Genomic DNA, 16192 nt, shown 5'->3' on the forward strand with positions numbered 1-16192 from the left:
CTAGATATATTGAATAGCGTTCACATTCTCTAATCAGCAAAATGCATCAATAGATGCATATATGTCATTTTATAGCCCTTGTGCTTACATGTCTATCTTCCCCATAAACTAGTAAGCTTCTTAATATATATTCCTAGAATTGTGATTTTCCCAGAACTCAAGAGAGAGAAAGCCACTTAGACGGAATCTGACAAAATTTTGATATCATTATTACACTGCTGATAATGATGTACAGAAACGTTTAATGAGAAAGATACTCTCCCTCCCAGGAATTATTTTTAGATTTCCAGCTTCCTAATACTGAGGTATAATTTTCAGGATACAGATTATATTTGTTCCGAATTTTTTTCTGATAAAATATCTATGCTCTGAGCCGCTACTCTACTTTATTCTGTGTTATAAATCAAAATATTAGAACATTAATAGAACTGTTTGTAATTTATTTTCTGGTAATTGTGATCTCTCAATTCTTAGTAAGAATGTATAACTACTTTTATTTTTACTGGTAAAGTTATCATTATAGTGTTTCAGTGCTTTGAGCCTTGCATTAAAATCCATCCCCCAGAGACCAGTGTTCAAATGTGAGTAACAAGAGACAAAATCCCCCCCAGAAAGAAATGGAAATAGCATGGGAACTGACAGATTTAAAACAAACCACAAAGAACCCCACATTTTCTGTTCCAGTGCCTCATTACTTAATTGAACTCTCAGAATCTTTTTACTGACAATAAGTGGACCCAAGCGGGAACAATATTCACAAAAACAAAGAAAAGGTATCAGAAGCAAGCTTGCTACTGTTAATAACCTTATACCTTGTGATTGACCGGTGTGTGGGTGTGTTTTTGATATTCAGTGAAATTCAGTTTTTAGAAATTTGTGGGACGAGAATCTTTTTATGCCCTTTGTGTTATGTTTCAAAAGATGGAAAATTATACAACTTGTTCTGACCACAGAATTGTTATTAGCATATACTTAAAAGTTTATTCAAGAAGTTCAGTATCTTATTGCTTCAAGTAACAGGATTTACAATTTAAAGTGGCAAAAATATTGAGAAACTTATTATCCTCATTCTATAAGGTATCAAGCAAGAGGAGAATTCTAATGGTGTGTACTCTTTTTTTGGCTTTCTTCAACACAGCTATGTTTTTCTTCTTAATGACAAGACAGAAAAAGCAGTTTCCTACATCGTATGCAGACCTGACTATGCCAGTGAAAAAGAGAAATGACCTTCCCTCTCTTGGGTCTCCTTTTATTGAGAAGAAGTTTCCCCAGAACCCACAGGCAGACTGCCCATCAGAGCTCACTGATGAGGATCAGGTCATATGCCCTTGCCTAACCTCAAGGGAGGCTGGGAAAAAACGTTCTGACATCTTCCATCTTTATAAAGGTCCATCAACTCTGCCAACAGAGAATGAGAGGTCAGGTGGAAGACGGTTTAAATGTATCAAATAATATAAAGTTGATAATGTATGTATTGCCCATTAAACCTATAAATGTTATCAAGCAGAGTACTTGGTATTAAATATAGACAGTAATTTATTTCAATGCTGCTGAACTTGTTCTGATTTGACTTCTAGAACCATTTAATGCACATTAGTAAAGACTGAACGTTTTAGAAGACTATGAATAGCAACAGGAACTTTGAGAATTTATTTTTGTTTTTAAATAAATTCCTGTACCATTTATTAAGTTATTGGCTCTCAGCTGTAAATCACCCTTCTGTAGTCCACTTTGTGAAGCTGAGACTTGAACTAGAAGCCACACTTTTCCTTCTCCTGCCGGCTTCCTGTTCTCCTCTGCCATTAGAGGGCCCTAGGGAGAGAGTGGAAGGCTGGAAGAGGATGAAGGGACTTGCTCAGTCCCATTTGCTTTCTGTGCCTATCTTTCCGCTTGTTATTCCCATGCACCCTAAAGACGCGTTTTCACCCTGCCGTGCAGATCATTCTGGTGGCAGCTGCTGATTGCAGTTTTTCCACAAATGCTCACAGAACCAACCAGTGTTCCTCTTCGGCAACACCAGCACTAGCTGGCTAGAACACCATCCCCATCAATGAGCTCAAAGGTCTGAGCGCCAGCTTCGGGGGCAACTCCTTTAGGTCACAGACTAGACACCAGCATCAGCCAAGCAGTGCACCTTCATCACACCTCCTTTTAAATGTCTAAGCTTTAATCCTCTCCCGCTCTTTGTTTGCTCCCCTCAGTCTGAGGAGAGGCTGCTTCCTTGCCGGTGCTGCTGCCACGGTACCCTTAATTTAGTATTCCCCTTTTGCCTTTCCAGTTCTTCAGTATCTAGTCATCAATTCTTTACCAACTGACTCTTTAATATGGTATATCTGTTCTTTTTGAGGCAAAGCTACAGGTTTTAAAAAATGTTTACCAAAAGAAGCCTGTCCTAGTTGATCTTTTCCTGCATCCTTATAATCATGTCCACATCCTATTTGACTTCAATGTTGAGATGCCATATTGGTTTCCATAACCTTCAAGGGTGGGATGCTTTTGTTTGTAACTCTTCACCCCCCATTATCAAAATTCTAACCCCAAATCTATGTGCTAGGGTAGCAGACATATTTAAGTTCTTTAACCATTTCCTTCTATTTCATTAAATTCAATCTATACTCTATATGTACAAGTTTCTCCAGGCTCTCAAGTCATGACTGAAATTAAGACATACCTAAGAGAGCTATGGCTAGCAAAAGATGGAAAGTGGCATCAGGAGTGGAGTGGAGAAAAAAGGGAGATAGTGATTTTTCTGGAAACAGAGGAACAGTAGGATATCTGGGGGGCAAGAAAAGGTCAAGAGGTGGTGGCAATGGTAAGAGATGTCAGAGGTGATGGAATTCCCTGGTTATCTTCTTAAGTAAATGGAAAAGGAGGGCTTCAAGGTTTAGCATTGTGTTTTATGACAGATGAGGACATGATGACCCTTTCAGAATGTCCAGACTGACTTAGACCATCTAATTTGGGACTACCTGGAATTCATTTCAGGAAGATAGAATACTCAAGAAAGCTTAATGATCTACCCTCAAAGACTAACTGTATGAATTCAAACTCAAAGAGGGAAACATCTTTCAAATTCACTTTAAAAGCTTTCAAAAATTCTATTTAAAGCTAAAAAGCAGAAGGAGCAAGATTATAGTCAGACAAATACTGTGAAATATTTGGGGCAAGAATTAGGGTGAAGTGGGGAGGAAGGGAAGGACTGCCAGATTTGTTACCTAAGGGGTATAATTATCCCCACAAAGTATTTCCCAAGAACTTTTCAATCTTTAAGATTTCTGCATCTGTGCTTTCAAAAGCCAGCCTAGATATAGTCTTCTAAGTGTGTGATCCAGAGGAAATGTGAGATGTATCACTGATTACTTTGAGTTCCCAACTGTCCTATTTTTATAGCTATCTATAGCTATGTAGTTGACAATAAACTATTTCATAAATGTCAGCCACTTCCCACAAGTTTTAAATCGCTTGCTTTCTACCTGTGGAAACACTTAGGGAAATGACTTTAACTTTTTTTCCCTCTAAGTTAATCTGATTGCTAGTTGTAGCAATCAGAGAAAATTTGATTTTTATAAAACTTCTTGAATGTGGTAATTTACTTTTATCTTTTTGGTCTTATTTATTTCTCTTTATTTTTTATTATTTGTTTTAAGTTTCTTTAAAATTCTAGTTTGTTAACATACAGTGTAATATTAGTTCCAGGTGTACAATATAGTGATTCAATACTTCCATACAACATTCGGTGCTCATCATAGCAAGTCCCTTCACCTGTTTCCCCAACCACCCCCTTCCCCTCTGGTGACCATCAGTTTGTTCTCTACAGTTAAGAGTCTGTTTCTCCATTTGCCTCTCTCTCCTTTCTTTCCCTTTGCTCGGTAACCTACTTATTAAACTGAAACTTTCTGAGTAGGTAGAACAACAAATTTTTTTGTTTTAAATTGAGGATTACCAGTAGACTAATCAAGCCATCTTTGCAAATCTGGAATAGAGTTGAAGTCTGTCTAGTCCCTCTTTTCTATGTGGTGTACCCCTATCTGGGGCATCCCTGTTGGGGGCCCTTTTATTCCTTAACTAGTGTAACTCCAATAGGTGGAAAAGTCTGATGCTGAAAGCATTCATTTCTCATTCACTGAATGAGGACAGAGTTCTCCCAGTCAGCTACCTGAGGTATCACTAAATTGAAGCATGCCCACTGTGATAAGCCAAAAGAATCAAGAGCTGACCTAAATGGATGGAGGTAACCAGAGAAAACATATTGAAGAAGGTGCATTTTGAATGATGGGAAAATAATTAAATGATAGTAAGGGAGCAGAAAATAATCTCATGAATGGGAACAAGTTATAAAGAAAGGTTTGTTTCATAGGAAATGAGTAGAAAAATGATAGTAAGGATATTTCACTAAATGTATCAGTATCTAGAAAGACAAAATGGAATAGTGACTTCCTATTTTGATAAATTTTCAGTTACTTAATTCGGTAAATATTGAGCAGTGACTATTGTCAGTTGTTTTTGATTTCAGTACTTAGCTGGGGAGTAGATACCTATGTATAGATTTATAACATCTAATATATCTTTACATGGATGTACTGAGTCTGAAGTTGCTTATCCTTTTGCCTCTCTTTTGAACACTGCTAAGACTTCCATTGCCTTATCTTGTTTAGTGTTTTCCACAACTCTGTTAGGTTGAACATTATGCCTGTTTTCCATGAGGAAACTGAGGCTCAAAAGTGTTTAGTGACTGGGGCCCAGCCCACATATCCAGGAAAGGAACCCAGCTCTGTTTGACTCCCAAAGTACTCTTACCTGTTATACTAGCTGCCTGCCTAAAGTGACGGTGGGGCCACTGCCAGCGTGTTTACTTAACTAGATAATCTACTGCATGTGGTAATGAGGAACGAAGTTTTTAAATGGGTATTTAAGAAAGGCATAAAACTGCCATTATTGAACTTAGAAGTGACAAGATGGAAACAGAGACTGCAAAAAAGAATTCTAGACTTTTATCTTTAAGGACAGGAACTGGAAGCAACTAGAAGTGATTCTGTTTTGTTTGGCTGGTTGGTTTTGTTTAATGAAGCACATCAGGAGCATTCATAGCATGGTAGGGAGCAGGACTAGGTTCATGGGCAGTAGAAGGAAGACCCAACCGAAGTTGGGAAGGTGGATGTGAGGCGAGAAGGTAATGCAAGAGTCAAAAATCATTCCCAAATTGGCAAGCTTAGGAAACCAGGTATGGTAACTATACTGTGTTTGATGAAAACTCTGGAATGGAGTGGTTATTCGGGGTATGTAAGAGGATGGATTTGAAATTCAACATTCATATAATCAGGAGGCACACTGTGAATTTATAGTAAAATTCCAGGGCAGCCTCTCCAGCTTTTCCCTACCCCCAATTCAAATTTTTTATACCCCACTAGAGCAAAAAGACCACAATGCTTTTATAGGAAAGAATAATTTGGAAAGACTGGGCTATAAAGCCAATTGAACTTGGTGTTGATAGCTCAATCATGGATTTGCTATCTCTAGCAGTCCTATACAGATTGCGGAGTTTGTGTTTTCCTTTTCATCAATGATAGATAAGCTAGTTAGATGTCAGAGTCCCTCCTTTCCTTCCTTCTTCTCTCCCTCCCTCCCTCGCCTCTTCCCTCCTTCCTGGTTTGGTTGAGGGTAAAATTCATAGGACATGTGCTTTTGTCACTGTGGCTGGTTTCTCAAGATACTGAATGATGATTTTAGTTCTATAACTGACTCTAAACAATAGAATATATCTTAATTCTGATATATTTTATAGATTTGTCTCTTTAACCTGAATAAACATTTCCCCTTGGGCTTCATCCTGTTTTTGTTCTGACTTCATATTCAATAAATGAACCACCAACGTGTTCCAGCACACATTAGACAACCATTAAATATATGGGAAGGTTTTCACTAGTGGAGTCTGTTTTATCTAGGCAAATTTTTCCTTATTAATTCAATTCAACAAGCTTCTCAAAATTACACGTTTGTGTAAATATGGGTGCATAGTTTCCATCATTAACTTACAACACTTTATTCTCCTTAAAAACATTAATTTATATTTCTTCCTTAAAAAAATAAAACTGTCAGAATTTTTCACTTGAATTCCCTTGTCTTGAAAGAAAAATCAATAACCTCTATGCTCCCAGATCTATATTTCTCACATTCCACCTTCCTTCACTTCCCTGCCAAACAACAAAAACAATAGAGAAACAAACTCAAGAAACGGAAAGAAGAGAGAAGAATGACTATAAGCCCCAAAGTCTGATTTCATAATAATGGTAAATTATTTTAACAGACTTATGGCATTATATAGGAGGACTGCATCTTCCAGAGTTTGAGCAATCAAGAGAAAATATAAATGTATTCAACGTACTATCTACATAGTATTTCTTACTGTTTTGCTGTAATGTTTTGCTGTAAATGTTTTGACTGGTCACAGACATACACTTGTTAAGGAATGATTCTGTACAAGGAAAAGGTTACCAAGAGTTATGCTATTGCTGTCAATTCATACTTACGGCAACCGCCTCCAGGATTTGCTTAACAGCATCTGCAGCATCTCGTTCACTATAATATCCCTTCTCCACAATCCTAAAAAAACAAACAAACCAGGAAATGCTTCTCAGACACATGTGTTCAGGGGAGTGGATGTTTTTAAAAGAAGTTAACTGAATTAATGTTAAGGAAGATGCATCTAAACAATTGCAACCTGCTAGCATAACACCGGGGGGAAATAGTTCCATAAACTGATACTCTAGCAATCTTGGGTTTCTTTAGGAAAATGAAACACATTTATTTTGCCTAGACTTGAACTGTCCATCCTATCTGAGGACAAAAAAAACTCTTCTTAAACTCTGTACTGAGAATCGTGTTAAATATATACCAAGTAGACAACATACCATGAACCATCCCATGTAATTGTTACACAGCTTCAATGATTATTAACTCATGGCCAGTGTTGTTTTATCTATCCAGTCAATTATTTCCCATCCTTTTTATTTTAAAGCAAATTATCAGGCATCACATAATTCCATTCATAAATAAGGAGTTGTCTCTAAAAGTATAAAGGACTTTTTAAAACTCATAACTAAAATGCCATTATCATACCTATAAATTACAACTCCTTAATATTTTCAAGTACACGGTGTTTCAAATTTCCAATTGCCTTGCACATGTTGAAATTTGTTTGTTTGAATCCGCATCCAAATAAGGTCCATACAATTTGACTAGTACTTATGTCTCTCAATAGTCCTTCTACCTGGAGCTCCTTGCTCCTCCCCCCCCCGCCCCGTCCCTCTTCCCTCTCTCCATCTGGCTTTCTATTCCAAATAAATGACTTGCTCTTTTTGCATGGATGTGGACAAGGAAATTTTCTTTTCCTTTAAGGAACCTTTCTTTTAACTTAAGTCTTTGCCATTTTAATTTCAGGAATGTTTCCCTGAGTTAGAATGCTTTGTATTTGTTTTCTTCTATCGCTTTGGTTTTCTTTTTGGGGGTGTGCAATTATACACATCGTGAGTTTTTTTTACTTTTGACTTATTTGTTCTTTCTTCTATGATTTTCTTAATTTTGGTATTAAGTAATATTAGCTTTAATATTGTGTAGATCATGTTATACTTTCATCTGTTTTGTGGGCATATCCTCCTGACATGCTGATTTTCTGTGCTCTTATAATCATTTTTATTGCAATTAATGGAGACACCTGTCTGTTGCTTATTTTTAAGCAAAGTTGGTTTTCTTAATCATTTTGATAGAGTGATAGGTAAGGCTATCTTTTCTGGTTTCATGGCCCTTGACTGTTTTCATGAAGCATTCAAAATTATGACCTCATACTTTCTGAGATCTCTTCTATCTGGAACTTCATTCCCTTTCCTCTACGCATCTCTGCTCTGGTTACTGGAGTCTCTTCTCAGCAGTTTCTCCTAATGTACACAAGGGGGCCTGAGATACTAGTTTCAGGAGTTCATAGGGCCTAGAATGCATTAGTCTCTTCAGACCTTACTGTGGGTGCAGCCCTTGTGCTTTTCAGAAATTTGGATGGCAAAAAGCCCTCACAATTTCACCTGTAGCTGTACTGGCCCATTCTTCTTCTCAATGATTTGGAGGCTTTGGAGATTTGAGTGTTCTCCTATTCTTAGGTTCATCAATGTCCTCTTGCTTCCTCTAATATAGATGCTAATACCATGAGGCTCTTGCGTTTGTCATTAGTTGGTCCTCATTCACTTGTTTTCTAGGCTTCATGGGGAAGCCTTTTCACCTGGTTTTGTTATATTGTCTGTGAGTTTTTGGTTTTTCTGTCCTATATAGGGATATTTGGGAAGACTGGAAAACCACACTGTTGCTATTTCTTTCTTCCCAAAATTCCAAGAGAAAACACATTTTTGATAGCACTGAAGATTACCAACTTGCATAAGATGTTTTCGCTGACAAAAGGTTTATGGTGAAGACATGTCTGAAAAAGGTCAATTCAAAACATGTAAGAGACAAAACTTCAACATTTTTTATAGTCTTGCACTGAAATTTTTTAGACTGTTAATATCTTAAATAGCATATTTATTTTTCAGAAAGTATCTTCCTTTTTTTTTTTTTTATGTTGTGGTAAGAAGTTGTAAGTTCTTAGTAGCTGGTATTAAAAGCCGGAATTAAAAATCTATAAAATCTTTCCAAAATAGGGGATGGATGATGAGGAAAAGCAGAAAAAACATATATAAAATAAATAATATATAAGAAGATACTTAATGACCATAATTATCAAGATTCAAAAAAATTATGTTGATGCAAAAATTGCAATTATTTTTTCCATTCAATTATTCAGAACACTGTCAAGAAACACAAACTCATCTTTTCAAAATATGAAAGATGGAATATCCTTCCTCACCTTTTTATTTATTGGATACCTGTTATGAAGCACATTTCAAATAAAATGTGAAAGTAGGTTACAACATTCAGGGAATCATTATTAATTAGTTCTTGAAAATCAATTTTCATACAATATTTCCTTTCAAGACTACAAATTCTTCCAATTCATGATTAAGTTATGTAGACTACTTACTAAACATTTAATTGAAATAAATTACTTGTACTATACTTTCTGAACATTTTAAAATTAAGCATGAGAGAAGAGGAAAAGAAGGACTACTGTGTCAGGGAAGTTGAGAACTTTGGCTACCATTACATCATCCTCTGCATTTCGTTCTAAATGTGGCTTTTGTGGTACGTCCATCAGCCAACTCAAATGTAATTAGTGTCTCCTCTCTGTGTGGCACCTGCAGTCTCAGCAGCTTTGCTCTCTCCAGTCCTATTAAAGGAGGGGAGTTGTTACAAAGAATGTGGAAAGGAAAGGCCAATAGTTAACTTTCTTTCCACCTCCCGTTCTCCCCAGAGGAGGATAAAATCAGTTACTTCCTGGCCTGCAAAAAACAGTGTGGATTTTCCCCATGGCCACTCACCAAGGCTAGAGCTTTATCACATCTGCTTTGTGGTACCCCTCTGGGGGGTGCTCCTCATGGCTTAGTCCATGTAAGCACTACTCCTTGGGGTTGTATGGAGCCAACTTGCACAGCCATGTGCAGTCTCCCTGATGAGAAATCCTCCTTGTCTATCAAATACAGGAGTTCTTTTTTTTTTTTTTAAAGATTTTATTTATTTATTTGAGAGAGAGAATGAGATAGAGAGCATGAGAGGGGGGAGGGTCAGAGAGAGAGGCAGACTCCCCGCTGAGCAGGGAGCCCGACGTGGGACTCGATCCCGGGACTCCAGGATCAAGACCTGAGCCGAAGGCAGTCGCTTAACCAACTGAGCCACCCAGGCGCCCTCAAATACAGGAGTTCTTATGAACATCCCTACCTCTTAGAGGGGCAGTGCTTCACACACTAGAAATTCCTCCCTATATTTTGATTTATTATGACTTCTCAAGCTTTGGCCTAAATATGATGTTTATGCATTTTTATTTGGGTATAGAGTTGAGTGCTTGTGTTCAGAACGTGACCTTGTATGTGAATGTCTAGGGACTGGCTGGATAAAGGGGTGAATTTGGGGGGGACCTATTTTCAGGTGGGATAGAGGGAAGAGTAGTAGGTATAAGAATAGTTAATAGAAACCTCACTAGTTTTCCACAATATAAGTTAAATTAGTAAAATATTTCATCTAGCTAATAAAAAGGATGTATTCTAACAGATATGTCCATTCATTCATCTATTCAGTAAATATTATGGAATGACTGTTATGTGCTGGGCATTTGGAAGTGAACCAGACATGACCTCTGCACTCATGGGGTTTCTCTTGGTATAAGCAGACAGACAACAAGCGACACACTGTGCTAAATGCTGTGGTAGAGGCATTAGAAAATGACCCGAGAGCTCACAGAGAGGGCCAGTGAACTATTCCGGAGGCTGTGCAAGGTGGGAAAAGGATTCCAGAGGTGGCTATATCTCAGCTCAGACCTCAAGGGAGTATAGAAGTTTTCTCGTTGCAGAAAGGGTGGGGGCTGGGAGTGGGATTGGTGTGGAGGAGCAGGGACTGGAGACAAAGGAGATTGTTCTAAGAAAAAGGACCAACACTATAGTGAGAATTAGAGAGTACGGTGGGCGTAGTGATAGTCAATCATTATTTCTGTCTAACGTGAGCCCAGCATTTGCTGAATCTGTAAAGAGTAAGACTTGGGTAATGCCTGGGTGGCTCAGTCCGTTAAGTGTCTGCCTTCAGCTCAGGCCATGATCCCAGGGTCCTGGGATTGAGTCCTGCATCGGGCTCCCTGCTCAGCAGGGAGCCTGCCTGTGCTCTTTCACTCTGACAAATAAATAAAATCTTTAAAAAAAAGTTTAAAAATAATAAGATTTGGGTCCTGCCCCAGATGAGACCAACAAAAATTAACAAAAATATCACCATAGATGTAATACATGTTATACTAAGGTTTATACAGCCAAAGGATTTATAAATTCTGTTGTCAGAAATGTTTCTAGAGTAGGTATGTGGGACAGGAGCACGGAATGCAGGTGCCTTCCCCACCCCATCCCCATGAGTTCTGTTTGCCACAGGTTGGCCCTACAATTAGAACTTAATCGTGCCTCTTCCAGGCTCCTTCTGCTCAAAGGAATTTTGTTCCCAGTTGATTTGTTCATCAGAGTGTTACAGAGTTAGGTTTCTGGAACTCAAACATTCAACTTTAAGTATTGTATCAGTTGAGCTACCACCCAGGCCATTTATGGCTGACTAGGATGATCAGTAACAGTGAACTTCTCAAGTTGCAAATGCAGTTTATAATCTACAGCTAAGATTGCAAGTGAAGACATTAGTGATCAAGCAAAGGAAAATGAAGTCTTGCAATCTTTTTCATTTAGGCATGACTACAGTAGGTGTGTTTGGCCAATGCCTTCTGCAGGTTATTGTGGGAAAATTCTTAGCCTTCTTGCTAGATTGTTGTTTCCATCAGCCACAGGACCTAGCTCCAGGCCTTGCTCATAGTAGACAGTCAATGAATATTCGTAGAATCAATACTAACTGCCAAGTGAATGGGTGCCAGAGAAATTTCAGACTGTGGACATGTGAGCAGCTCCTCTGCCTGTGTTCCTTCTCATGGGGGAACAGAGCACTGGACTGGGAAGTGGTGCTCACTACAAGAACACTGGCTATCGACCCAGAGGGAAAGGCAGCCATACAGATGCTTCCCAAAGCAAAATGCAACAAGTAGAAAGGTTATTGCTGGTCTCGGGAATATATTCAGAGTTAGTATCTAGATAATACTGTAATAACATGATCTTTTCAGAAACTTATTTTGAATAAAATCAAAGTGATTCAAATTCAGCAAAATACAGCATGTTTCATGAGGCAACACATAACAATTTCTACATAAAATTTAGCTGGAATTGAAAAAAAAAAGTTGCCATGTACATATAGCCAAGGATTTATAGCTTGATATACTATATACTAATGCCTTCAATTTTTAGGAACAATGAAATATTGAATCAATGTAAGGGTTTTAGAGCTGTAGAAATAGGATAATTTTGTTTGATAGTTTTGGTTTTTATATTTCAACATACTTATTGCTCTATTTCTCCTCAGATTTAGCAAACTAATTTCCTTTTCATGCTCTATAAAATAATAAGAAAACAGTCAAGATGTTACCAGCATCTTAAGATCGTTTGCAAAGGCCCAGGGCCATGAAGTTTGCTGCTGTATGTGGCACAATTTCTCATCATTCCACTGTGAACTAGGCGAGAAGACTCGGCGCTAAAAACAAAATCTCTTCTAGGATTTTTTAATCACAACAGGACCCAAAAAGCTACCCTGAGCTCTCGTTTGCACAGGTCCCTCAGTCACTAATGGGCCTAGCTGACATCTGCAGATCGGGGAAGGAAGAACAGTATGACAGGGGCGTGTTCCAGGCTGTGATTCTCTGACTTCCGCTGGCCTTCTTTGGCCTAGACGGTGCCTTCTGCTGCCACTGCTGGCTGCGTGGGTGTGCATGCTCCTCTTCCGCACAGTTGGAACTGTTTTCCTTCTCATCATTCTAAAATTGCAGGGTGAAGAAGCAAGGCAATGCCTATTTCTCTCCATGGATCTGCTTGAAAATATGACTTTTGTGCATTTGTTGCCGTCACCTTAATTGCTGCAAATTGAATTGAGCGCATCTCCAGCCTGGCAGTAGCACCGGTGAGGCAGCCGAGGAGCTCAATCTGGTCATGTCCTGAGGCCCTCCGACTTCCTGGCATGTAAATTAGGAGCCCCACTGCTCCCCCCACCAATGACAGCTTTTTCTCAAATGGAGGTGCTATTAGATGACTGTAGGTTTTTGGGAGAAAGACACTGGTCTGACGACAATGTGTACTGAAGGATCGAGTGACATAGGGTAAAAGCCCCAGATAGGAGGCTCGGGAACCAAGTCTTAGGGGCTGCCAGTACATCACCCCGCTGTTACGTATATTAAAGTGAATTCTGCTGTACCTTGTGTAAATCTATCAGTCCTTTATAAGCTTCATTCACTGCCTCTTCACATTTCATTGATGGCATCTTAGTCTATATTGATGCTTTTTCTGCGAGGTCTCCAGAAGAGTGTTAAATTCATATGCTTAAATAATAGTTTCAGAAATGCTTAAAACTGGGCGCCTGGGTGGCTCAGTTGGTTAAGCGACTGCCTTCGGCTCAGGTCATGATCCTGGAGTCCCGGGATCGAGTCCCGCATCGGGCTCCCTGCTCGGCAGGGAGTCTGCTTCTCCCTCTGACCCTCCTCCCTCTCATGCTCTCTGTCTCTCATTCTCTCTGTCTCAAATAAATAAATAAAATCTTTAAAAACAAAAAAAAAACAAAAAAAAAACAAAAAAAAAAAAAAAAAAGAAATGCTTAAAACTACTGACTCCTGTTAAATTTGAAAGTTGGGAGACAGTGAGGGAGTTGTGCGTGCTGGTCGGGGAGATGACAATGCCAGAGAAAGGGGAGGTCGAATCAAACTGTAGACCTGGGAATGGGCCTAAGGGAGCCCTGGCCCAATTCTCTTATACTGTAAATGAAAAGCCTGACTCAAAGATGTAATATAAATTGTCCAGGAGCACAGTGTTATTCAGTCATTCATTTGATAAATATCTAGCAGCTGCTTGCTTTCTGTCTAGGACCGCTTCTAAAATGGAGACTAAGGTACTCATTTCTAATCCTGCCAAAGTGCTCTGCTTTTGGATATCCCTTTACCCTTCCCTCTACCCTTTACCTGCTAATTTTTGATTTCTCACTTAAAATTCAGCTCAAAGATTCTATTCCTCCCTGAAGCCATTTCTGCCTTAGAAGACCCCCTGATTTTGTGCCCAAAGGATTGTGTTTATATCCCAATTATAGTATGTATCATCCCCACATGAAGACTTACACCACATCTGTGGCCAACCTCTAGCAAATACAAAGTATCTTAGGATATGTCTTTTGTGTACTGATTCTTGTTTTTATTTCTTTAGTTCCTTGTCCTCATTTATTTATTTTTTATCTTGTGATATTGTGGTTGCTTCTCTAAGCCCTAACACATTTCTGGGAGATGATGGTAGTATTGAAAAATAGTATTCAGGTCCATATTCCATTTTTACTTTCCCTCTTCTAGACTAGGAGCCCGTTGAAGGTGAAGGCACTGTGCTCTGCTTAGTGTAGTGGTGAAAAGGGAATAAAGGTGGGTAGTGAAGCCAGAAGACTACGATGAGGCCAGACTAAGTTGTTTTGTTTGCCATGCTTAAAAGAACTGACTTTTAGGGAGTAGACTTTTGGGCTGACCTGATCAAATCAGTGCTTTAAACATAGAGGGATAGAAGATAGTGAAATGAATACCAGTTAGAAGTCTGTGGCAATGGGAAAGAGAATGTGAAGGCCCCAAAGGGCACAAGCAGTGGGAAAGGGGAGAAAGAATGGATCTGAAGGCTGCTCAGAGAAAGAGTTATGGGGAGGGGGCTGGGCAGGGTGAGAGGAAGAGGAAGAATTCAATGCTGACCAGCTCAGATGTTAAGTCAGTTCAGAGGTAGAAGGAGGAAGCAAGATTGAGAGTGGAGGGAAGAATGCTGAGTTCATTTGAGGACATACTGATCTAGAGGCGACTATGGAATGTGCAGGTGAATATGTCTAGCAGATTGTTGAAAATACAGTTTTCATCTCTGCTAAGACAGCAATCAACAATGCGGTTGAAACCACAGGAGGGTGTCCAATTTGCCTACAGAGAATGTAGGAAGAACTTTAGGAAAGGTGGACATTTAAAGGATGGAAAGAAGAAGAGGAACTCAGGAAAGAGATTAAGAAGGAGAAAACTAGGGGTGCCTGGGTGGTGGCTCAGTTGGTTAAGCATCTGCGTTCGGCTCAGGTCATGATCCCAGGGTCCTGGGATGGAGCCCTGCTCCTTGCTCAGTGGGGAGGCTGCTTCTCCGTCTGCCTCACCCTGCTTGTGCTCATGCTCTCTCTTTCTCAAATAAATAAATAAAATCTTTTTTAAAAAAGGAGAAAACTGAAAAGGTAGAATAAAATCCAAGGGAAGAAGAGATAACGTCAATGGCTACATGAAAGATATGGAGAGGTTTAGCCAACAGTGTAAAATAGCACAGACCAGACTCTCCAAAAACATACAACCTCCAGCCTCAGTAGACCCTCAGTGTTCCTCAAAAATCCTTATTCTTGCCCTAGTCTGTTCTCCCATTCCCACTTACAAACTTCACCACTTCTTCCCTCAAGTGCCCTAGTCCACTGTCTCCCAGCCATTGTTAGGAGATAAATTTCTCTTCTACAACAATACTGTTAAAATAGAGCATAAGAAGTCTGAACTACTTAAATCTCTTACACTCTCCTCTCACCCAACACACTCCCATTCCCAGCCCTAAGCAACCACAGCTTTGCTTTCTGTAGCTATAGATTTGACCCTTCTGGAAATTCCATGTAAATGGAGACATATAATATGTAGTCTTTCCTATTTGTTTCTTTGTTTTTACTTAGCATAATGTTTTTGAGGTTCATCCATATTGAAGGAACATCCCTTTTCATGGGTGAGTGGAATTGTACATTTTGTTTCTTCATTTGCCAGTTTATGTACAGTTATTTTCTCTCCTGGAACACAGCCACTCTATGTGCAGGCATCCACCCAAGCCTGCTGTGCTGCCCCCATGGAATTTGCAGGGTGAAGGGAAATGACACAAACTTGCTGATGCCCATGATGCTCACTGTGCCGTGAGTAGTCAAGTCCTTCATCTCTGACCCAGGAGTCTCATAAATTTTTCCAACACCCGTGAAAGTGTAACAGGCTAACTTAACTAGTTTGTTAGTAGAACAGAATTATATCCCAGCCCCAACAGTAAGTCCTCTAACTTTGTTCTTTTTTTACAACATTGTTGTGACTACTCTAGGTCCTTTGAGCCTTCTGTCTCTTGATTCTTTCTGCTTCTGAAGAAGAGAGAAACTTTTTCTATTTTAAACAAATCCTTTTATCTGACTCCAAATCTTATTCCCTCTGTGTTCCCTGGGATATTGTTCCAAATATAAGTCCCACTCACACAGATTTTCCTACCTCTCCAGCTTGTGGGCTTCTTCCTACCAGCAAATTAATGTGTTCCCAGTGTGCCAGCTTAAAATACTTAACAAGCCTCCAATTATCCTGTGTCTCCTACTACTACTTCACCTTGATCCTTCCCTTTATAGCCCAGCATCTAGAAAGACTATAAATCTAGTCCAAATAAAA

At 39.2% G+C, this 16192-nt stretch overlaps 1 protein-coding gene across 1 annotated transcript in view; it reads right to left on the reverse strand.

Moving 5' to 3' along the window:
• Positions 1 to 16192, reverse strand: part of CAMK4 (calcium/calmodulin dependent protein kinase IV) — an 85681-nt gene that overhangs the window by 64122 nt on the left and 5367 nt on the right. The window contains exon 2 of the mRNA XM_081826467.1: positions 6528 to 6600. The gene's annotated coding sequence lies outside the window, so the exon portion shown is untranslated. The remainder of the gene's footprint in view (positions 1 to 6527; positions 6601 to 16192) is intronic.

This window comes from Leptonychotes weddellii, chromosome 7 (genome assembly GCF_054177405.1).
Source record: "Leptonychotes weddellii isolate Sample4059 chromosome 7, ASM5417740v2, whole genome shotgun sequence".
NCBI classification, from domain to species: Eukaryota; Metazoa; Chordata; class Mammalia; order Carnivora; family Phocidae; genus Leptonychotes; species Leptonychotes weddellii.